The sequence below is a fragment of the Chlorocebus sabaeus genome, chromosome 1 (genome assembly GCF_047675955.1).
Source record: "Chlorocebus sabaeus isolate Y175 chromosome 1, mChlSab1.0.hap1, whole genome shotgun sequence".
NCBI lineage: Eukaryota > Metazoa > Chordata > Mammalia > Primates > Cercopithecidae > Chlorocebus > Chlorocebus sabaeus.
Genome location: NC_132904.1, coordinates 110592019 through 110617189, shown reverse-complemented (window position 1 = coordinate 110617189; position 25171 = coordinate 110592019). Strand labels below are relative to the sequence as shown.

General features: G+C 43.1%; 1 protein-coding gene across 2 annotated transcripts in view; it reads right to left on the bottom strand.

Annotated features, from left to right (window-relative positions):
- NNMT (nicotinamide N-methyltransferase) overlaps positions 1–25171 on the bottom strand; it is a 54167-nt gene that overhangs the window by 18258 nt on the left and 10738 nt on the right. For both annotated transcript variants that reach the window (XM_008020943.3, XM_073021197.1), the window contains exon 2: positions 24737–24910. The gene's annotated coding sequence lies outside the window, so the exon portion shown is untranslated. The remainder of the gene's footprint in view (positions 1–24736; positions 24911–25171) is intronic.

Here is a 25171-nt window from a genome sequence, read left to right as displayed (position 1 = left end):
GGCCTGCAATACAAAATAATCACATCAGGGTAAATGGGGTATCCACCACTTCAAGCATGTATTTTTTTGTGTTACAAACAACCCAATTATACTTGTTTAGTTATTTTTGAAGGTACAATTAAATTATTTTTCACTATATTCACCCTGTTGTGTTAGCAAATATTAGGTCTTATTCAATCTTTCTAACTTTTTCTTTTTTTTTTTTTTTTTTTTGAGATGGAGTCTCACTCTGTCACCCAGGCTGGAGTGCAGTGACAGGATCTCAGCTCACTGCAACCTTCACCTCTTGGGTTCCAGCGATTTTCCTCCCTCAGCCTCCTGAGCAGCCGGGACTACAGGTGCACATCATCACGCCTAGCTAATTTTTATATTTTTAGTAGAGACGGGGTTTCATCATGTTGGCCAGGCTGGTCTTGAACTCCTCAGGTGATCCACCCACCTCGGCCTCCCAAACTGCTGGAATTACAGGCGTGAGCCACTGCGCCTGGCCTCTAACTATTTTTTATACCCATTAATGACCCCCACATCCCCCAACCCACCTCACTACCCTTCCCATCCTCTTGTAACCATCCTTCTACTCTATACGTCTATGAGTTCAATTATTTTAATTTTTATTTCCCACAAATAAGTGAGAACATGCAAAGTCTGTCTTTCTGTGCCTGGCTTATTTCACTCAACATTATGACCTCCAGTTCCATAATAACAGGATCTAATTCTTCTTTATGACTGAATAGTACTCCATTATGTGTATGTACCACATTGTCTTTATCCATTCATGTGCTGATGGACACTTCAAGTACTTCCGAATCTTGGCTATTGTGAACAGTGCTGCAATAAACATGGGAGTGCTGATAGCTCTTGGATATACTGATTTCCTTTCCTTTAGATATATACCTAGCAGTGGGATTGCTGCGTCATATGGTAGCTCTATGTTTAGTTTTTTGAGGAACATCCAAACTGTTCTCCACAGTGGTTGTACTAATTTACATTCCAACCAACAGTGTACAAGGGTTCCCTTTTCTCCATATCCTTGCCAGCATTTTTTATTGTCTGTCTTTTGGATAAAAGTCATTTTAACTGAGGTGAGATCATATCTGGTAGTTTTGATTTGCATTTCTCTGATGATCAGTGATGTTGAGCACCTTTTCATATACCTGTTTGCCATTTATATGTCTTCTTTTGAGAAATGTCTATTCAGTTCTTTTGCCTATTTTTAAATCAGATTATTAGATATTTTACTGTAGAGTTGTTTGACCTCCCTATGTATTCTGTTTATTACTCCCTCATCAAGTGGTAGCTTGCAAATATCTTCTCTCATTCTTTGAGTTGTCTTTCACTTCGTTGACTGTTTCCTTTGCTGAAGCACTTGATTTTGTGTTGGCACATATTTTTTCTCAGTTTTGTCTGTGTCAATGTTTCTTCTCACACTAAATTTTACATATATGATAAACTAAGTCACCAGCTCATTTAGCTCAAGGACTATTAATCAGTTCTCCTTGTATCCCCTATTCTACATCATGGGTTGGTCCACCTAGTAGGTGTTCAAAACATTGGTTGATTAATTGACTGTTGTCATATTGCACCAAATACAGTGGTATCCAATATTCCATGGATGATAACTTAGCAAGGACCCATTTGGTTACAAGGCACAGAAACTCACTCAAAGAATATCAAGTTAAAAAGATAATTGCTAATAGAATAATATAATGGAAACAAATTTTAGGGTATCTAACTGGGCCTCAAGAAACAAAAAACCATTATTTAGCTTATTTATCTTTCTTTCTTTTTCTCTTCTTCATATTGCTTCTGTTAAAGGTCTATGGGCCCCTATTCTCTGCAAACATTTGCTCATCCACTGCACACAGCTCCATTCTGGCAATTCCAAATGGTAACCTCTGCCCTTGAACTTAGATCAGTCATTGATCCTGCTCACTGAGTGTGTTGGGGTGGGGAAGGGGAGTAAAGGAAACCTGTGTAGTATTAAGATTGCCCATTGCAAGAAGTTACATGTGGCAGGCAAATTGTCTCAGATTATTGCAACTGTTGTATCTTCAAGTGTTAATTCACAGACTTAGGAGATGTAGAATGGAAGCAGGGTGTCTTTGTGGACTGACCCGAGGCACTGCTGCTTGAGCACAGACACTTCCTGCTTCTGCTGACTGCCCTAGTAACAGAGCACAGCAGGGGGCATCCGGAAAGTCCAAAGACATAAGTTGTTATCCTGGTTTGCCACCAGCAATTTGTAAAATGGACAGCTGGAAAAACTAACTTTGGAGACTCTTAAGCCTCAGCTTTGGTGAGTAAAATGGACCTAACAGTACTTATTTTACTATTGAATCTGAGGTATTGAGGAATTTCAGTGATAGCTTTCCTTACGTTGAATGCTTACCTTGGGAAATGTGCCCCAGTCCCACTCATGGGTCAATTTACCAGGGAATTTTAGACATAGTGGTGATATAGCATATATGGGGCCTTGATATTGTACCCCTTTCCCCTCAGTCTATTATTAATTTTTTCTACCCTCTCCAGAAGTTTCCAAGATTTACAGTCAGAATCAGATTTTTTATTATAGATAGGAATCTGTTTCCTTGTAATGACCCTCTACCCACCCTTACATAAATGTTTGTTATGAGTAAATAAATGCACATATAAGGGAAGAAACAAAGCGTGAGAAGGAAGGCAAGAAGAAAGAAAAATATGTTATTTCCATATTGTCTGGGTATTTGGTTCACTGGTGGCTGTTCTTCCCACATGGTCTGCTGGTAAAGAATTTGGTTTATCACCCCAGGCTATGACCTCATGAGAAAACCGTACTACAATACTTAGTGTACAAAAAATCAATGTAATGGGGCATTCTCCTAGAAAATACCACACTCTAGACTCCAGAGGTACTAGATCAAATCTAGTCGCTAGAAAATACTATACAAACCAAAAGTATAAACACCAGCATTGCTTATGTTGGTTGGGAAAAAAGATTCTGCATATCGACATATCATGTTCCAGTAATATGTCTGGCTAACTTTCAATATATATCCTTTTCCTGAAAGCCTAAAATATTAAAAAGCTAAAACTGCTGATATATAGATATACAATATCATATATATATTAGCAGTAGAGGAGTTTGACAGAACGACATATGTAATTGAATAGAACATTTGTAAATAGGAAGATACGCTAAAAAATTATCCAAAATGTAACAGAGGGCAAAAGAGAAATAGAAAAAGTGAAAGAGAAAGCTAAGCGACATCAAGCATAGAGGAGAAAGGTCTGCTATACGTCAGACTGGAGTTCCCGAGAGAGAAGAGAGATCACATGGACTAGAATAATATTTAAACAGATAAAGACAGAGAATTTTCCAGAACTGATGATAAATACTGTATCAGAATCCAGTCAGCAGACAGAAACCACCTTAAACTTGAGTCAGAAATTATTAATACAAAATTTAGAATTGACTAAGTAAAAAGTGGTTAACAGCTAAGAGAGTAAAGGTGGACGCTGGGGTGTAACAGAGGTGGCAAATGCAGAAAATCACCAGGCTGACAGAACAAGGAAACCAGAGGAAACTTAGAAACTTAGAGGACAAGTCCACAGAACCAAGCATCAAAAAGCTCTGATGAGAAAGCACAGCTGCTGCAGGAATGCGGGACACCTGAGGAAGCCAAGGAATGCCACTGCAGAGATGAGCCATGCATTGAGCCAAGAGCTGCATGAAGACAACCATTGCCAAGATTGCTCACAGGATCATAAGCCCACAACCAGACCTCAGAAAAAAAACAAAAAGCAAACAAAAAAACAGGACATGGTAAGTCCCTTCCTCCTCCTCCTCAAGCCTTGCACGTCCCTCCAGAATCTCTCATTGGCGGAACCTAACATAGAGGCACTGGCAAAGGAAAGTTGTGTGTGCACAATCCAATTTGTAAATCTGTCCAATTTGCAATTGGAGGATAGGCTAAAAGAAATTATGCAAAATGTAGCAGAGGGAGAAAGGGAAATGGAAAAAATAAAAGAGAAAGCTAAGAGACATAGACTAGCTTTCACACCACAGAATACAGAAGGGTAGGTTGGAGCTATAAAGCAATGTATTAAGAACTGACACAGACATCAATACACAGAATCCAAAATAGGTAGCATTTATTGAGCACTTATGTGTGCAAGTACTGTTCTATATGTGCTTTACACATATTAACTCATTTGATCATTGTAACAGTCTAGGAAGGACTACATTTAGAAGTCCAGTGAGTCACAAGCAAAATATTTGAAAAGCAATTCCCTCCTAGACATTTTACTGATAAAAAATCACAACACCAAAGACTACAAAAGATGTCAAAAACATCTAGAGAAAAAACACAAGTGATAGTTACACTAATAGCTGACTTTGCAGGACTAGGAAGCATGCTAGAAGACATGAGAATGATATTGTAAATGTGCTAAAACAAAGTAACTGTCAACTTAGAATTCTATAACCAGAAAAAGTCTTTGAAGAATTGGGACAAAATAAAGTAGCAGACAAAACTAAAAGCTTGCCACTAGTACATCCTCTCTAAAGGAAATTCTAAATGATGAATTTCAGACAGAAGGAATGTGAACCCCAGTGGAAGGTCTGGAATGCAAGAAGGAATGAAGAATTAACTGAGAAGGCCAACATATGGGTGATTCTAATAGACATTAAAAAAATAATGCCATGTGTGGTTAAAAATAAGTAAGATGGAATTAAAGTGGCTGAGCCCTAGTTTTCCACATTACTCTACCCTGCATCAGCTTACTTGCTTTCTCTGCCTCACTTCCCCATTTCCTCCCTGGTGCTTAGTGGGATCCAAAATAAAATACTTACACTCCAATTTTAGACACCACAAAATAATATAATCAAAGTTTATTAACTTCCAAATTAGTAGAGCAGGAGAACTAGAATGACAAAATACTGTCCATTTGAAGGAAGGCAAGAATGGAGAGAAAAAGAAACAGCTCTTGAAGGACAAATACAAAGTATAAAATAAGAAGATATTTGGTGGAGGATTAAAAACAGACAAAAACCTCAGTTAAAATATGTATTACATGAACAGCAGGATTAACCAACTTGATCTAATGGACATATACAATATACTGCACCCAAACACCCACTGCCATGATTTGCATGTTTGTTTCCCATCAGATTCATATGTTAAAATCCTAACGCTCAACATGGTAGTATTAGGAGGTGGGGTCTTTTGGGAGGTGGTAGATCATGAAGGTAGAGCCCTCATAAATGGGATCAGTGCCCTTATGAAATAGGCCCAAGAGAGCTCATTCACCCTTTTGCCACATGAGGACACAGTGAGAACGTGCTATCTATGAAGAAGGAAACAGGTGCCCTCACCAGACACTGAATCTGTTGGTGCCTCGATCTTGTACTTCCCCGCATCCAGAACTATGAGAATCAAATCTCTGTTGTTTATAAGCCACCTAGTTTATGGCATTTTGTTAGAGCATCTCAAATGGCCTAAGACACACATTTGTTTCAAGAATACATAGGCCTCTAATAAATTCCCATACACTAGCCCATAAAGCAAGCCTCAACATGTTTCAAAGGGCTGAAATGATATAGGACATGCTATTTGACCAATGCATTTAAGTTAAAAGTAAAAAATAAAAGATAACTAAAACACCCTTATTTGTTTGGAAATAAACACACCAACAAACAACCTACGGGTCAAAGAAGAAATCATAATGGAAATTATAAAATATTTCTAGCTGAGTAGTAATAAAAATATTACATATCAAAATTCATAGGTTGCAGCTAAGGCAGGATTTAAAGGGAACGCTAGTCCTCAAATATGCATACTAGTAAAGAAGAAAAACTGAAAGTTAATGAGCTAAGGAAGTTAAGAAAGTAGCATCAAAATAGACAAAAGTAGAAAGAAGAGAATTCTGCAGAGCAGAAAAGCTAAGAATTAATAGGGAGAATCAACAGGCCCAAAAGTTGGTTCTCTGAAAAGATGAATACAATTAACAAATTTCTAGCTAGAATGATCAAGGCAAAAAAGAGAGAAGGCACACATACCCAGTGTCAGGAATAAAAAGGGGAACCTCATGGCAGATGCTGCAGACATTTAAAAGATAATAACAAGATATTAGGAATAACTTTATGCCTATGTATTGAAACATTAAACTTAGAAGTTTCCAAATAAATACATAACACATATAAAATCTGAATTGCCTTGTAACCATTAAAGAATTTAAATGGAAAATTATTTTCATACAAAATCTTCAGGGCAGATGGCTTTGCCAGTGAATTCTACCACATATTCAAGTAATCAGTAATTCTAATCTTACACAAACTCAGAGAATAAAAAAAGAGAAAATACCCCTCAACTAATTTTATAAATCTAGCTAACGCCTAATACCAAGGTTACTTATGAGAAGAAAAAAATTACAAGCTAAAAATCACCCATGAGCATGAGTATAAAAATCCTGAACAAGTTATTGTCTGGTCAATAAAGTAGCAAATATGTATTTGGTGCTTACAATTTTTCAGGAACTGCTTTAGGCATTTTGGACATATTAAAAAACTTTACAGTAGTTTTGTGAGTTAGGGGCTATTATTATCCCCATTTCAGCATATGAGAAAATCAAGGCACAAAGATGTAAAGTAACTTGCCCAGGTCACATGCTAGACAGTGGTATAGCCAACTTTTAGACCTAGGCAGTCTAACACAAGAGCCTAGTTTTCTAGCAGCTATACAATGGCCAAGGTGAGTTTTTCCCAGGAATACAAAGTGATTTAACATTCAAAATCCAATTAATACAAATCATCACATGTACATGTTAAAGTAAAAATACTTTCTGATCCATTCAACAGATGCAGAAAAAAAAAAAAGAAAAAGCTTAAAATCTATATCCATTCACAACAAAAACAATTCTTGCCAAACTGGGAATAGAACAAGGCTTCCTTAATCAGATAAAGATTACCTACAAAAACGTCAATGAACATCACTCTTCCTGATGACCCATTTACAAGCTTTCCTTTCAAGTTGAACAGACACAAAAATGCTAACAAATACCAATTTCATTCAACATCCTGGACAGTACAGTAAGGCTTAAAAAAAGTTAAAAATGTAAGTATTGAGGAGGAAAAAGAAAAAACTGTTATTATTAGCAGAAAACATGATGATATAGAGAGAGAATGAAAAACAATCTACAAGTAAATTATGACAATTAATATAAGAGTTTAGCAAAATATCTGGATGTGAAATCAACATAAACATTAAATTCATTTCTAATCAGCAACAATGAAATTTAAAACAGACATTGTTCACAAATGGCATTGAAAAATATGAAGTACCTAAGAATAAATCCAGCAAACTATGTATAAGACATTAATGGAGAAAATAATAAAATTTTATTGAAAGACATTAAAGAAGACCTAAATAAATGGAGAAATACACCACTTCATGGATTGGGGGACTCCACATGGTAAAGATGTCATTTGTCTCCAAATTGATTTACAGACTCAGTAAAATCCCAATTAAAATCCCAATAGTTTTCGGTGAAACTTGACAAGCTGGCTCTAAAATTTACATGACAGTGCCAAGGGCCAAGAGTAGCTACTCTTAAAGAAGAAAAATAAGGTGGGAGGACTTGCTCTACCAGATATAAATACTTATTATAAAGCTGTAGTAATTAAGACAGAGTAGTAGTGGTAGTAGGATTGACAAATAGACCAATGGAACAGAGTAGAGAGCCCATAAAGAGACCCGCACTTTTATGAACAGTTGATACATGACTGAGGTGATGGCTTAGATCAGTGGGGAAAAAGATAGACTTTTCAATAAATAGTGCTAAGATAATTGGGTATCTGTAGGGAGGAATAAGGAATTAGAACCCCACCTCACATTATGCACAAAAAACAATTCAGGCAGATTAACAAACTAATTATGAAGGGCAAAACTCTAAAGATTTAGAAGGTAATGTAGAAGAATAGAATATCTTTATGACCTTGGGGGCAGGTAAGGATTTCTTAAACCAGACACAAAGGCCATTAATCATAAATAAAAGATTTATAAATGCTAGTATATTACAATTAAGAATGTCTGTTCGACCAAAGACACTTTAAGGGTGAAGAGACACTCTACAGAGTGGGAAAAGATACTATAACACATAAAACTGACAAGTGAGAATTTATGAATTCTGACAACAGAATTTTCAAAGAACTTCTGTGAATCAATATGAAAATAAAACAAAATTTGAACAGACCCTTTCTGAGAAAGGAAATCCAAGTGACTGATGAACCTAGGAGAAGACACTTAATCTCATCAGTAGAATGCAAATTAAACCACAATGAGATCCAATTACACAGCCATCAAACTGGCAAAAATCACATCTGACCAGCACCAAAGGCCTTGACCAACAGATGTCCTTGTGCATTTCTAGCAGGCGTATAACTTGGTGCAGCATTATGAAAAACAGTCTGGCATTGACTGGCAGAGTTGAGTTGCTGCATACTATATGCCCAGCAATTACAGTCCAGGTACACACCTAGAGAAAAATCTGGCACATAAACATGAATGTTCTTAGCAGCATTGTTTGGAACAGACCCCAACTAGTAACAACCTAAAAGTCCAACAATGGTAGAATAAATTGGAGTGCACAGCAATGAAAATGAACCAATTACAGCTACAAGCATCAACATGGATGATTCTCCAAATGATGTAGGGCGAAAGAAGAAAGTCCCAAGGAAGACCTCCTTTTCATTCCATCTATAAAGTCCAAAAGCCCTAAACAAACAAGAGTACATTTTATTATTTAGTGATGCATAAATGGGTGGGAAAACTCAAGAAAAACAATGAGATCATTACATTAGATGTCAGGATAGTGGTTGCCTGTGGGTGAGTGGGGAGTTCGAAGTTGTGCTCAGGCTACAGAACACAGTGGGAAGAGGGGCTTCACAGATCCTGTAGTGCTAACCGGTGCTCATGCATTTTATATTAACCTTTATGCTCTATGTAAATGTTCTATGGACTTTTCTGTGGATGCATCTCACAATTTAAAAACCATCCTGCATATCCAGATACAGAGTCCCTCGAAACAAGCACAAACTTAGAGATCAAGTCTGCTTGATAATATTGGTCTTCCCAAGTTTCCTCTCTGAGTCAGGACCTAGTGTTTCTTTTTCACTTAATTTTACCCAGTGGGGCTAAACCACTCAATGGTACTAAAGGATAAACAATGATCTCTGCAAAAATGGGGCAAGGATAGAGGAGAACGTTACAGAAACGGCAGCTGAAGCTTTCCCTTCAAGCTTTTCTTTCCAATGCTGGAAGAAGTCCTTCTGTGCCTCAGATGACATCAAGGCCTACTGCAGATCAGAGGGCCCCAGGATGCTTCAGAGATGACACAGACTTCTATAGGCAGTGATCTCTCTTTTGACACTCCTTGCCTTCTGCTTATCTCCAAGAAAGAAATGTACCCCTGGGTACACCACAGCAATTAGGAGCCTGCTCCCTTTGCCTCTTCCTGCTGCAGTTGTGGGTGGGTATTCACATATGTTGCAGAGAAGCAACTTCTGAGCCTCTTCCTCTTTCTCTGCTCAAACCATACCTTGTGGCAGACATGAGTCCCCAGGAAAGAATTCCAAGGCAGAGCCAAATTAAGCAACTCCTAGAGTCAGAAGTATCAGTAATTTGGGGGCCCTTCATGTGCTTAGTAATTAATAACAAACAAACAAAAGTATCACCAAAACTATAACTCATCAAATTTGATGTGCTCCCACAGGGCCTGCTCTAGATTTTAGTGGATATATACAATGAGTCCAGGGGTGATTAGTATGAGCCTTAATTGCAGAGAGATAGGGAACCCTTTCTTGGAGTCCACAACCTGTCAGTTTCTCTCTCTTTTGTCACTCTTAAGTCGTGGCTACCTGTGGGGGTAAAAATGAGGCTGCAGACCGTAAGGATGTCACTGTATGTACACAGAAGGCTGCCTTCTGCCTCGTTCTCACAGTGTGCCCTCATAGAGCTTTGGGTTGAAAATCCATAGCCACAAAGACACTGATTCAGCCAGAAACTCTAGTTATCTAATTATCTGGTTATCAATACTCAAGCATCTCAAATATTTTAACTGGCTGCTAAATCCATTGCTCAGGTTACAGAAAGCATTGGGAAGGATGCCAAGGAGGGAGAGAAAGGGTGTAAGGTGGAAAGCTTCTCAGCTAAAGGAAGAAGAGTGATGGGAGAAAAGACATGTTGGGGCCGGGCACAGTCGCTCACACCTGTAATCCCAGTACTTTTGGAGGTCAAGGCGGGCGGATCAGGAGTTCGAGACCAGCCTGGCCAACATGATGAAACTGTCTCTACTAAAAATACAAAAATTAGCCAGGCATAGTGGTATGCACCTGTAATCCCAGCTACTTGGGAGGCTGAGGCAGGAGAATCACTTGAACCCAGAAGGTGGAGGTTGTAGTTAGCAGAGTCTATACCACCGCACCCCAGCCTGGGTGACAGAGCGATAAACCGCTCTAAAAAAAAAAAAAAAAAAAAGACAGCTGGGCATGGTGGCTCATGCCTGTAATCTTAGCACTTTGGGAGGCCAAGGTGGGCAGATCACAAGGTCAGGAGATCGAGACTATCCTGTCTAACATGGTGAAATCCTGTCTCTACTAAAAATACAAAAATTAGTTGGGCGTGGTGGCACGCGCCTGTAGTCCCAGCTACTCAAGAGGCTGAGGCAGGAGAATCGCTTGAACCTGGGAGGCCAAAGTTGCAGTGAGCCAAGATAGCATCACTGCACTCCAGCCTGGGCAAGACTCCATCTCAAAAATAACAAAACAAAACAAAACAAAAACATATGTTGGGGTGAAGGTGGTTGAGGACTACTTGGAAAAGAAAGAGATTCCTGAGCCTCTGCCAGGACCAGTTTCCATACTCCAGCCACACAGTGTCCAGCCCTAACCCACCCCTGCTATACAGTTGGTAAACTGCAGGCAGATGGCATCCGGGGTGAGAGGGCCTTTGGCAGAGCCGGGTACCAGCAGCGTTTGCAGCAGGTGGCCAGCTTGCTGGGGATCCACATCTGCCTGGCACAGGGAGGCTAGAAATCAGGGTGGACCCTCCCCAATAACCTGCTGGCAAAAGCTGACAACCTGAGTGGCTTCTGTGCTATCTGCACTATTTGGCTTTGTTTCCTTTCCTCCTCGGCTTGATGCTCCTTTGTCACACGCTTACTTACAAAACTTACTGGGACCTGATTTAGGGCTCTCTGCTCTGTTCCATTGATTTTTCTTTGCTTCCTACTAATTACTGTAATGGTGCGATACCTACTTAGGACATCTGTCCTATCACTACTAATGCTATACAAATATCAAGATAATGGAGTTCACTCTTTTCGCTCTGTTTATTACCTATGTAAAAAGCAAATCGTTTTATGTTCAGGGTAAAAGATGTTAGGACTAAGATTGGATCTTGTAAATCTCTTCTTCCTTTATTGTTTCGTTTAGTCTAGTTTTTGAAAAAGCATGAGGTCAGGTGGTTAAAAGAAAATGCTTATTAAATTGAAAAAAAGAGCAGCAAAGGCAGAATATAAGCTTTTTTAAAAATTGAGGATAGATGTAATAACCTCATGGAAATAAGATTCTGTAAAGAAAACTAAGCCTCAGAAGTAAAACAGCTGTGATTGTCAGTCTTCAATCTCTTGTCAAGACGCTTTTGGAATGAACTGAGAATCTGTACAGTGGAAGGAAATTCACTCATATGATTATATTTTCTCCCTCCCCTTTTATTTTCCACTCTCATTTCCCTTTCATAGACAACCATCCTAAGGTGTTTGATGTCTATTCTTTATGTGCATTTTGGTAAAATGTGTGCTGCTGTTGCGTGTGCATGTATTTTTATTTGCATCATTTTCACTACGCATTAAAGTCCTATCCCATTGTGTGTGTTCATGTGACCCACTGCTTCATGCCACTGCATAGTTCTTCATGATTTGCACCCCTCACTTATTTATCCACACCCCCAGTGGTGGATACCTAGAGTGTTTCCAACTCGCCAGCACAATGATTCCAGAAACATCCTTGTCTCCCTCATATAGAGACCCATGTAAGAATTCCTGTGGGGTGCATTCCCAGGAGTAGAACTGGTGAATCCTGAGGTATCCACATATTTAATTTGAGTAAGAACCACAAGATTGCCTCCAGCAAGGCTATACCAGACTACATCCCCACCAGCAGTGCATGGGGTTTCCTGCATCACCACACCCCCTCCCATTCCTACCATCAGTTTTTAGAGTGATCTGCTTTACTAATTTTTGCTAGTCTAACGAGAAGAAGTGAGGTTGTATACTTTCTCTGATGCGTTTGAGCGCTTCTAAACATGCATATCAGTATCAGCGAGGTAAGTTAAGTGATGTAACAGACCTCAAACCTCAGTGGCTTAACAAAATAAATGTCTGTGTTCACATCACAGACCCTGGTGGGGGGCAAGGGAAGGGTACTCCCCCAGTGGTCCTTTGGGCACTCAGACTTCTTCCATTGTGTGGTTTGAGGGCCCCAGAGTCTTCCATTGGATTCTCTGCATCCAGCCAGGAGAGGAGGGGAGAGCGCTCTCGGAGGAGACTGGAAAGCAAGGGTTTTGAGGGCACAGTCTAAGTAGTGCTATACATTAATCTATTCATATTCTTTGGGCTAGAACTCCATCACATGGCCTGAGGCAAGGGGACTGCAAAATACAGCCTGGATGTGTGCTGAAAAAAGGACATGCAAACTGGGGAGGAGTTAGACAATCTCTGTCACAAAATGCTTGCCAGCTTTTGGAGTTTCCTCTTCTATAAATTTCCTGATTACATTCTTGCTCCTTTTTGTCTTTAGACCTTTTCCTATTGTTGATTTGCAGCAGTTCCTTGTATATTCTAGAAGATATCTGTCCCCTGTTGGTTTTATTCACTGTAAATATTTCTTCCAGTCTGTCCGCCTGATCACTTTGGCAGGAATCTAATTATCAAGCAGGAATCTAATTTTTTAAAATTGTTTTTGTATTTGTTTACAATTTGGCGGGATTTGTTTGTTGGTTTGTTTGTTGAGACAGGGTCTCACCAGGCTGGAGTCCACTGATGCAATCACAACTCATTGCAGCCTCGACTCCCGGGCTCAAGCGATCCTCCCATCTCAGGCTCCTGAGTAGCTGGGACTTCAGGTGCATGCCACCATGCCTGGCGTTTTCAATTTTTAGTAGAGTCGAGATCTCACTACGTTGCCCAGGCTGGGGTTTACGATCTTAACCTCTGGATTCCTCTTGAGTGTACTTCGTATCAGGCACAGAAGTCTTTAGTCACTTTACCTTCCTTTGTCAATTTTCTCATCAGTCTCCAGTTTGCAGAGGAGTCACTCGTTCAGGCACAGCGAAGACGACGTTCTCCCAGAGAAAAAGGCCTGCTAGAAAGCTAATTTCCCTGTCTCTAATTCTCTTTTTCGGCATCCAATTTCCCCTAATCCTGTAGTCCCTAGCCTAGAGAAACTCGGTTCTCCAAAGCCTCTATGGAAATGGGCAAAACTGTTCAAGAAGCCCTTTCAACTGGCTGAAGAGGGAGACAAGAGCCAGCTCATGGAGCGTGTGTCTATTAAAATGGTTGCAACAGTAAACAGTGCCAAACTGGAACTTTCTCAAACACACTGGAACTTCTAATCCGTCTCATGTTGTGTGTTGATTTTAATTTCTTGCTCACACCATCTGACCCTTTCCCTGAAAAGCCCTCCCTCCCTTAGCTTGTCTAAATTATTTTATCTTTAGTACTCAGCTTGGGCATGAATTCCAGGAAGCCTTCACTGACCTCCCTCCACCACACCCCCAGGGCTAGGTTAATGGACCTCTTCTATACTCCCCAGTGCCCTGAACATCTCTCTCTCACTAAACTTGCCACATGATGCTGCAATGGCCATTTGTCCACTAGACAGTAAGCTTTTTGGAAGAGCCTGAATCCCATTCATCTTTGTATTCCTCCCACTTGCATGGGCCCTAACGCATGGATTGGCCTTAATAGCCGTTGAACAGATCTAGTGAGTTAATTGTGCCCCATCTGCTGCAATTGGCCCTACTGCCCCAGCTTCCTGGGCTTTAAGGAGGTTTTCACTGTAGCAGAGAGAGGCTGGAATCATTCTCCTGCAGGGGCCAGCTGGTGTGCCTCTCCCGTGGTCTGTCATCCAGGCAGCATATGGGCTAGCCTACATCCCTAGTGGGACCCTGGGCCAGCAGGTCTGGGTTCGCTTTCCTGGGCCTCAGCCTCTGCGGTGGAGGCGGGGCAACACGTAGAATACATGGCCGGGTGGAGGTCAGGGCACCCGGCGTTGGCTGCGGCCCTCCCCTTCCCGGTTTCCCCATTCAGAGGTCAGGATCTGGGAGAACAGGAGAACAGGCTGCAGGCAAATGAGCAGGCGGCGGACGAGCAAAGGAGGGAAGAGCCCTCTCACCTCACTGGCCCTGCAGCCCGCCAAGCTCGAGATTCGGCTGCCCTCTTGTGCCCAGAGAGTGAAAAACAAGGGAAATAACCCCAAAACAGGTCTGGGTCTGGTGACCGCAGCCATCCTGCTGTCCTTGTGCCTCCTTTTCCCAAAAGGCACATCCCAGAGACACACATGCAGTAGGATGACCTGCCTTGTCCCCAAGAATGGGCCATCCACCCCAGTCACTGCCTGTACCTTCCCCTGTAGGTCTGAGTACCTAAGACCCTTCTCTGGAAAGGAAAAAGGAAGGGCTTGAAAATATATAAGGGAATCCTCTGGGGCAGGGCGGGCAGACAGGGTGTGGAACAGGCGGGATAGCTCCTGTCTGCCTGTAGATTCCGCTTTTGGAGGTGTTCTCTGCTCCACTTTTGGAGAGCTCTGGTCCAGTGAAAGGGTGACTGCTTGGCTCAACACCCCTGCCCCAAGGGTTCCCCGCTCTCACACCACCATTTGGCTGTGTGAGCCCAGTCCAGGTCTGTCTATCCCAGGGACTTGTACTCAGCCCTCCCTCCAGCCCTCTGCCCCAGATACTCTCCACAGTGCCATGCTGTGGGTTTTCTACTTTTAGGGCTTCTCCCACTCTGAAAGTCATATCCCCATCTTTATATATTTTTTCATTGTCTGCCTTCCCTTCCCTTCCCTTCCCTTCCCAACTAGAATGAGAGCAGGGCCCTGTTTGGCTCATTCTCCGTGGCCTCAGAATGCAGAACGGGGCCTGGCACATAGCAGACTCTCAGTACATGCTTCCTGATCGAGGTTTCCCAAACACGCTCAACATCCTTCCACGGCTCCACCTTTGTCACGTGGCTTCTTCCACCTGAAACACCTTCGACACCCTAGCACACCACCACCTTCATCTCACTGTCTGCCTGGTAACCTGCTAGTTCCTGTTAGTTCGAACTCAGTGTGGACATATTCCTCTTTGTGAAGACTCCCTTATCTCTCCCAAATTCGGCATTTCTTTCCGTGTGCTCTCACCTCCAATAAGCTGCTGCCGTTACTGTTTGCAAGCCCTGCAAGGGCAAAAATTGTTATCCTCACATTCTTAGTGCCTGGCAGATCACAGATGATATATGAATACTTACTGGTGAACTCTGATTACAGGGGCTCCTAGAGCCATGCCTGAGCTACCTTCCTAGCATTGTCTCCTTCTGCTCTGGCATAGGGAGCCCACCCTCGAGCCAAATGAAACATCACATCATTCACCCAGCATCTTCCTAAGCTCCCCTTGGATGGGGTTAACACTCAGCCTCTGGTCCCATCTGCTGCAAGATTCTCCTGGTATCCAACTCCTAATCTGACGCCAGAACCGTGCTTTCAGCAGTGTTGTTTCCTCTAGCAGGAATGCCTTTCCAACCATCACCCTCCTTTAAGACTCATCTTTGCTGCAGCTTCCTCCAGGAAGTCTTCCCTGGTTCCCCAGCAGGAACTAATCCCTTCCTCTTCTGTGCTTCCCAGCATCCCCTTGTATTAGAATTAGCCAATTCTGCCTTGTAGTAGAGTCCCATGCCTACTCAGTGGGGACCTAATAAAAGTACGTTGTGTATTTTTTAATAAATTCAGTGAATTGTAAGCTCTTTACTGTCACTAGCCACGCCTTGTACATGTCAGGATCACCCTCCCTCCTGTGAGGCCAACAGCAATACCTACTCACACTAGGCCCATGTGTACATGGTGACTTGAGGATCAAAGGAGTCAATAGTCTCCCAATGTGAATGCTCATGTAACTAACACCAGGTCCTTAGAAGAACCTATCCCAGGACACACACCCTCATCCTGTGTGGCCCAGGCTGCCCATCCTACCTTATATAGCAAATAGGGCATGAGACAACCCAGTCCTGCCTAGGGCACTGACCCTGGAAACCCTGGACATGTGCCTGGCTGCCTTGTTCTTTGCCTTATGCCTTCCCATCCCATCACGGCTTTCCAGCTGCACACGCCTGTGTACACCTGGAGCTCCCCTTGGATGGAGTTAGCACTCAGCCTCTGGTCCCATCTGCTGCAAGCTTCTCCTCGTATCCAACTTCTGATCTGACTCCAGCGCCTGGGATACAACCTCATTCATCACCCATGTGGTAGCAGCACTGGCAGATCTAGCCACCTTCCACTGCTTGAATCACCACACACATACATGCGCACACACTCACATATGCACACATAATACACACACACACATATACACAGGTATGAGGATTAGGTCCACCTCCCACCCCTACCAACAGTCACCTCTGGTACTCTCTGCCTGCTTGGAGCACTGGCCCGTTCTATCACACCAGGTGCCCAGAACATTAGTAGTGCCTTCTAGGGACAGTGCCATAACCTTTGTACCTAAGTACAAAGAGAGTGTTCTTGATGTAGCTGATATAGTTTGGATATTTGTCCCCTCCAAATCTCAAGTTGAAATGTAATTCTCAATGTGGGAGGTGGGACCCGGTAGTAGGTGTTTGAGTCGTAGGGGCAAATCCCTCATGAATGGCTTAGTGCCATCCTCGCAGTAATGAGGGAGCTCTTTCACAAGACAGCAGATCATTAAAAGAAGCCTGGCCCCTCCTCCTCTCTCTCTTGCTCCCTCTCTCGCCATGTGACATGCCTGCTCCTCCCTTGCCTTCTGCCATGATTGTGAGCTTCCTGAGGCCTCAACAGAAGTTGAGCAGATGTTAATGCCATGCTTGTACAGCGTGCAGAACCATGAGCGAAATAAAGCTCTTTTCTTTACAAATTTACCCAGTCTAGGTATTCCTTTACAGCATTGCAAAATGGACTAACATAGTAGCCAATATATTTCTTCTTTTAGTAATGGGTAAAGGATAAGGTAAAAACCACCGATGTCAGCACCAATGGAGAGAAAAGAGGCAGAGTAGGTGCATGAGGCAGAATGTGGTCAAGGGCTTATGTGTTGCAACTATGTTTAGTGTGAGGACCAGCCCTGGGCAGAGGTTTTGATGCTGAGCTTAGCACTGAGCTTTAGAGTACTCCACAAATATTTGTTGAATGAATCGATCACTTACCTGCCCACCTCCCATGCCCATCAACGGTTACCTCTGGTCCTCTCTGCCGGCTTGGAGCACTGTCCTGTTCTACCACAGCTTTAGTAGTGCCCTCTAGGGATTGTGCCACAATTACATCTAAGGTTCTTTCACTTACCTTGAAGTTCACCTAACATAGTATGTTATTTTTTTCTCCAGGTCTCCGGATGTGGGAATTCCTGCTCTTTACCCCCCAACCCCATTCCTTCACGTGGCTTACCATTAAATATCCTTTACATCTCACCAATGTGCTGCTACTTCCTTCAAAAAGTCTTTCCCTGAGTGCCGCCTCCCTGCCTCAGACTAGGTTAGATGGTTTGCATTGGATCAAGAAAGAAGACAGCTTCTCCAGCTCTCTTTAGTACCGCTCATTTCATGCATACAAATAAAGTCAGCCAAAACTTACATACTATATCACACACATAATTATTTACTAAGTGCGTTCCCATTATATCTTTGGGGTCTTACAATAACCCTGGGGACAGGTATTATTATTTCCATTTCTTTCTTTCTTTTCTTTTCTTTTTTATGTATATATGTATGTATTTATTTTTGAGACAGTCTTGCTATGTCACCCAGGCTGGAGTGCAGTGGCACGATCTCAGCTCACTGCAACCTCCACCTCCCAGGTTCAAGCGATTCTCCTGCCTCAGCCTCCTGAGTAGCTGGGATAACAGGTATGAGCCCCAACGTCCAGCTAATTTTTGTGTATTTTGTAGAGATGAGGTTTTGCCATGTTGACCAGGCTGGTCTTGAACTCTTGACCTCAGTGATCCACCTGCCTCAGCCTCTCAAAGTGTTGGGATTACAGGCGTGAGCCACTGCACCTGGCAATTATTTCCATTTCAGAGATGAGGAAACTGAGGCTCTGAGATATTAATGACCCACCAAAGGTCACAGAGCAAGTAAGCCAGAGGCAAAGAGGAAAAGCCATGTCTCCTGATGCGGAAACCTGTGTTCATCTCATTTCATGGGGTGGGGCTGCAGTATTCGCAGGGGTGAGGATGGAGGTGCTGAATGGGCTCAGAAGTTGTGTGGTGACAAATTGCCTAAACTAGGAGATCATGGGGGGCTCTCCCCTCTTCTCTCTATGCAACCCTGCAGAGCCCTTGAAATAAGAAGCAGCACAGCTTCATTTGTCTGGTCCATTTCTTTCTCCCCCTCCCTGGGCCACAAGTGGAGCATATTATAAACCTCTCTGTTTGAGATCAACATTCCTATTTACCTGGCAATCATGTATAATAAGACTCTAAAAGCATTTGCTGGCAAGGGTTCTAAATAAAACGGACTAATTGGAGAGGAAAGCAAATGAGGTAGCAGGATGGTGGCTGGAAATCCTGCCCCTATGTACTCCCAGCTCCTACCAAGTCTGCTGCATCAGTCCCTTTGCCGGGCCGCAGAGAACGTCCCCGGGTCATCTGAGCAGTCGTGGAAGTGGCTCTCAGCTGCCTGCTGAGCCTTCTCCAACTTCTCAAAATCCAAGCCTGCCTTCTGGAGGGGCTTCTGCAGAAATTCCTCTCCAGGGGCAGGGTGGAGAACCTCCTGTCCCATGCCATGTGGAAGCTGGTCTCAAAGCCTCTGCTTGTTGCATACGGCCCCTGGTTTGAAGCAGGGTCCCAGGTTGGCACAAGCTATCTTGGCAGGTACCCAGGGTGGGTGGGGGGAGCAGCCTGAAACCACAGGGAGAAAATGAGGCAGTTGGCCAGGGGCAGGACTGCAGGTTTCAGAGGCCATTCTTTCCAAATGTCACATGTAAGCACACTTGAGTAGCTTTCCTTAACCACTCCTCCTTTTCAGCCCACTTCTCTCTAGAAAGAAGGAAATGGAAAGAGTGGCCAGCTGGGTCATGCTTACCTCATGGGACATACAGATCACTCCTGGTCATTCTCTGTGTCTCATACACACACTTGCAGGATAACAGTATATTCTAACCCTAATCCTAACTATAACCCTAACCCTAACCTATACATAACTCACAGGATATCAGAATATTCTAACCCTAACCCTAACCATAACCCATACACACACTCGCAAGATATCAGAATATTCTAACCCAAAACCTAACCATAACCCTAACCGCAACCCATACACACACTCACAGAATCTCAGAATATCAGAATCAGGTCACTCCTTTTACAGAGGAAGACACCGAGTCCTGGAGACATAGTTGTGACATCAGCTATTGGCACAGGCAAGCCTAGGGCCTGCCAACCCTGCAGTCAGTGCTCTTTCCACTTGCTGGCTCTCTCTCTGCAATGTGCTTCTGACAATCAGCCCATTCTTCTTTCTCTGCCTGGTCCATGGCTTAAAACAAGTCAGGCAAGTGCAAAGGGGAATGGAAAGTCTGCCTGGAACCAGCAGAGCAAAACTATTTATACAAAGTGAGCTTGGTAGACGTTGTTGAAGATGTCCAGGACCTCCATCATCTTTCCCTCCCAGTGTCCCCTGGCCACACACTCCACTCAGTTGTCACACACGTTCTCTTCTTAAATACCTATTACAGGATGTGAGGCTCATTCATACTGAGGTATAAACAAGGACGAGCACTTAAAGGGTTACTCTTTACAGCTCTTCAATAGTATATTACAAATGTCATTGTCTTAAGCAAAAGGAAGAAGGACTTAATGAACAACTTCAACCTTCTTACTTAACTGGGGTATGGGGTATTTTGGGAGTGAAGATGATATGGCGGACTTTCCTGGTGCCCCGAAATTACACAAGCTAAGTAAATTCTATTCTGCCTCAAAGTTAGATTGGTCTTAATTCCATTCGCAACTCCAATCCCAGTGATGGCCTTCTCTGTGTTGCCCTGTTCCCAGCAGTGAAAGGTCACCTCAGGAGACCCACAGAAACGTTCCACAGGTTTGGGGTCAAAAGTCTGGAGGTTGTAATTGGAACAACAGGAACACTGACCAGTCAGAACGGTTGCCTGCCACCAAAAGCCAGCAGACTGTCGTCCTGCCTGTTATGCATATGCCTGGGCTCAGATCTTGGCATCTGGGACAGTTTCCTTCTGGCTCCAGGCTTGTCTCTAGCTATCTATTTCGGTTCCCTCCTTTGGGCTTTATAGAACTCACTCTTCCTTTCTTCTTCCTGCAGTTCCACTGACGTCCTTCTTTCTTAGTCTCCATCTTTCTTGCCATTTCTACATGATTCCGACAGAAAATTCTTGATTCAGAGAGCCACGTGAAGCTCTGGTATCCTCAAGGTGCAAAAACAAACACCAAACTCCTTGCCTAATCCCTTCAAGCTCACATACATATTTTACCACTGGAGACCAGTCAAATGACTGCAGCCTCTGTCTCTGCCACCTGTTCAGCTCTAGGCCATTCTTGTCCATGTATTTGGAAGCAATGGTCTCCTAGACAGACTCCCAGGCAGAGAGGAGCTGATAATGGTGGCCTCAGGGCCAATGCCAATTAGTCACTTTCCTATCAGCCCATCTATTTTAGAACAAGAATATTTCTAAATCATCAGTACTGAAGCATGGCTCTGAGGTCCACCCAAAAAGTTCTACTTTCTCTAAACTTATTAGAGAGACATATGCTTGTTTGGGGTGAAGAGAGTCAGCCACTTGGGAATGCAGACTCTAAGATTTGGAATTTAATCTGCACTAACAGCCTTAGGCACCACTGAGCACAGTTCCCAGCACTGAGCAGGGAAGCTTTGAGTAGGAGGGGAGTGTTAGGAGCAGGAAGGCACTGAGGGGTGGGGCAGCAATGAGTAGAGAACCAGCTTTGTCACTTCAACTGCCAATCAACCACTGTAAATTAACTGTTCAGAGATACCTGGTCACATTCATGAGGACACTTGCTTTCCTATTCCAAGTGTTCTTCACTGAAGTGCTGTATGACCCCAGTGAGACCATCTGTAACATGGTCTCAAATTTTTTTTTTTTTTTTTTTTTTTTTTTTTTGAGATGAAGTCTCACTCCATTGCCCAGGCTGGAGTGCAATGGAGTGATCTCAGCTCCCTGCAACCTCCAACTCCTGAGCTCAAGGGATTCTCCTGCTTCAGCCTCCTGAGTAGCTGGGATTACAGGTACATGCCACCATACCTGGCTAATTTTTGTATTTTTAGAAGAGACAGGGTTTCACCATGTTGGCCAGGCTGGACTCACACTCCCGACCTCAGGTGATCCACCCACCCCAGCCTCCCAAAGTGCTGGGATTACAGATGTGAGCCACCACGCCCAGCCTTAAACATTTATTAAGTGTCAACTGTGTTCTAAGAATCTCACTTGGCAGCATAGGGACTAAAATGAGAATATAGGGTCTACACACAGAACCCTTGGTCTCTTGTTCCTATCTTGCCTTCTCTCCAGCTAGGGAGAGACTGGGTTGACACAAAACATCAATATCATTTGGATTCTGGCAAGGGGCTTCCAAAATGAACAAGGCAGTGAAGAGAGAAAACGAGCTGAACTTGTTATAATTCCTCCTCTGGCCCAGCCTCTAACCTCTTGTTCAGCAAGAAGCACCTCTTGCCATCTGCCTAAGCTGGAAGCTTTCACCCTCTTATCCCTGAGTTGTAACTGGTCTTTAAATGTCTTCAGATGGCAGAGCACCTGGAAGTCTTGGCCCTTTTTGTAGAATGACAGGAAATAGTCATCTCTTTAATTCTAATACACAAATTATGAACAATTTTGCCAGCAGGAAACATACCACACTACAGTAGTCAGGTCCATAGGCAATATAAAATCAGAGGCACATCCATGCAGATCCAGGAAATACAGAAACACAGGCTATTGAACTTAGCATGCTTATTCACTCCTGGGTTCTGCTGCTACTCTTCATTTGCTCCCCGCTCATTTGTTTTATCCATAGGGTACAGTGGCAGATAGGTTGAGGTAGGCATCAGAGGTTTAAGAAAAGTTTATGGCAGAAAAATTTTAAGTGGGAAAAGTCTACCTAGTGGGTTATGTTATTTTTTCTCCTGTCAATCATGAAAAGATACCTATTATTTGATTTCAATGGTCTAACCTGGCTAGTACCATTGTTTCCCTAGGGGCAAATCTGGAAGCCATCCACAGTGATGTTTTCATGAGCCACAGTGGTGACGGGGCAGAGCAGTCAAGGCCACCCTGCAGGTGGAGAGAGGCTTCCTGCCTTCTGATGCCTTCGCAGCTTCACTCAGGACCATCAAAGATACAGCTCTTAGACTTTATGGGGGCAGGAAATCTAGACCTCAGAAACATCAGAGACTTTGAAGGTCTCCCACCATGGACCATGTACCAAGTGGAACTAAAATTTTCCCATAGGGCAGTTTCACACACTCTGAAGGTCCAAAGTGTCTGTCAGTTACCTGGTGGCTCTCACCACCCTTGCCCCAGGGTTGAAGTAGATCTGCACCTGATTTAAAGTTTTCACAGCTACCCTGAGCACCCACAGACCTCCCGCAAGGTTGAAGGAGATCAGCGTCTGACTTAATCATGTCATCGTAGTCCTTCTGCAGGAAATGGAAGAATCCATTTCCCAAAAGATGCTGGCCGGATTTGAAGTAGTCCAGGTGGGCTGTGGGCTCACAATCTACCCGAAAGATGTCAGGTGCTGTGGGTCCCTGAAGAGTCATGGAGGGCAGGGAGTTTGTCCAGAAAGGAGCAAACCATCTGATCCCCTGGGCCCTTCTTGACTGAGTTCAGACTCAGTAACCATCTCCCCAAGCCCAGCTCCACCTCTAGACATGTAGGTGAAGAATTGAACAGCCTACGAAGGAAGTTTCCTGAACCTTCCTGTCCCAGGTATTCACCTCTGTCACAACCACCTCTCCCTCCTTCCAGTTCTTTCTCTGCACAGACGCCCCCCTCAACCAGCCCCCGGGCTTTTCAGCGGCTTAGGGTTTCCCATCTCTTCTGCTCCACTGTACTGCACTCTCTTCTACAGTGGGTTTTTAAGTAGCATACATAATTAATTTTCAAACAAAATCTCATGTGAACCCCCAAGAGCTGTGAGATACTAGGATGAAGATGTCTTCGTTGGGTTTTAGTCTTTAGTGTTTTCAGCTCCTGAACACAACATCCTGGTTTTTGTGCCAGATCACTGAGTGGATGCTGATAATTTGTAAACTAGGGAACACAGGAAGAAGAACAGGTTTAGATGATGGTGAAGAGGATGATATGATGAGAAATGAGGAGTTTCATTTGGAGCATGCTTGGCTTAAGGCTGAAAAATTGACTCTAACCCAGATGCAGGTCAAAAACTCACAGAGAGACCTGAGTTGGAGACATAGATGCAGTGGGATAAGTGTACAAAAAGCACCTGCTCTATAACTGCACTGAATTTCTTCTTCAAGTCCCCATTCAAATGGGTAGCAGACATTAAATTTCCATCATTTAGAGGTTCCTGTCACTGGGGTTGGGGTGGGTGGTACTTAGTGCCAGACACGAGGGCTAACATTTGTCCCTACTACTGGCACCTACTGAGATTTTATTGTATAATTTGGTCTGAGATCACAGATTTTAAAAGGTTGCAACATCCCCTTTACCCAATCTCAACATCTTTCTCCCTTTTAAAACAAATTTCCCTCTCTCTTTTATCCCCATTCTCCACTTTTGTGGACTGAATTATGCCTTCCTCCCTGCCCCCTCCCAAAATTCATATGTTGAACCCCTTGGCTCCAATATGATTACTGTATTTGGAGATAGAGCCTTTACAAAGGTAATTAGGGGCTGAGCATGGTGGTTCATGCCTGTAATCTCAGCACTTTGGAAGGCTGAGGCGGGTGGATCACTTGAGGTTAGGAGCTCCAGACCAGCCTGGCCAACATGGTGAAACCCTGTCACTACTGAAAAAAATACAAAAATTAGCAGGGTGTGGTGGTGCATGCTTGTAATCCCAGCTACTCAGGAGGCTGAGGCAGGAGAATTGCTTGAACCTGAGAGGTAAAGGTTGCAGTGAGCTGAGATCATGCCACTGCACTCCAGCTGTGGCAACAAAGTGAGACAAGAAAAAAATAAAAGAACTAAATAAAAAGGTAACTAGGGTTATATGAGGTCATAGAATAGGGCCCTAATCCAGTAGGATTGCTATCCTTATCAGAAGAGGGAAACACACACAGAGAAAAGGCCACAGGAGGACACAGTGAGAAGGTGGCCATCTGCAAGCCAAGAAGAGAGACCTCACTAGAAACTAACCCTACTGTCACCTTGATCTTCCAGCCTCCCGAACAGTGAGAAAATAAATTTCTGCTGTTGAAGCCACCCAGTCTGTGGTCTTTTGTTATGGTAACACTAGCAAACTCATACACTCACCTGGGAGTAAGGGAAATCCCTCTCCCTCTGCTTACAATACTCAGGGATGTAAAACAACCATCAAAGCATTGCATCTGCTTCAGCACCACGTTGAGAATAGAGATGAGTCTGGGTCTTGACACTTTCTAGGCTATGCCCAGGGAAAGTGCACAGGTTTCCTCCGTTCACATGTTCCTAAGTAAATGAGAATATACAAGATATTAAAATGTAATTAACAATTCAAATCTAGTTAATTCACATATTGAATATTCTAATCTAAAAATAGAAAATATACCTTCTTTTCAAGGTACCCATGGAATATTCACAAAAACTGACTATATAAAAAGCCACAAAGAAATTGTTTAAATTCTCAAAAAGTAGAAATAATACAAAATATTCTCTGATCAAATTGCAACAAAATAAATATTCAGTGCAAAAACAAAAAGACTCTACCAC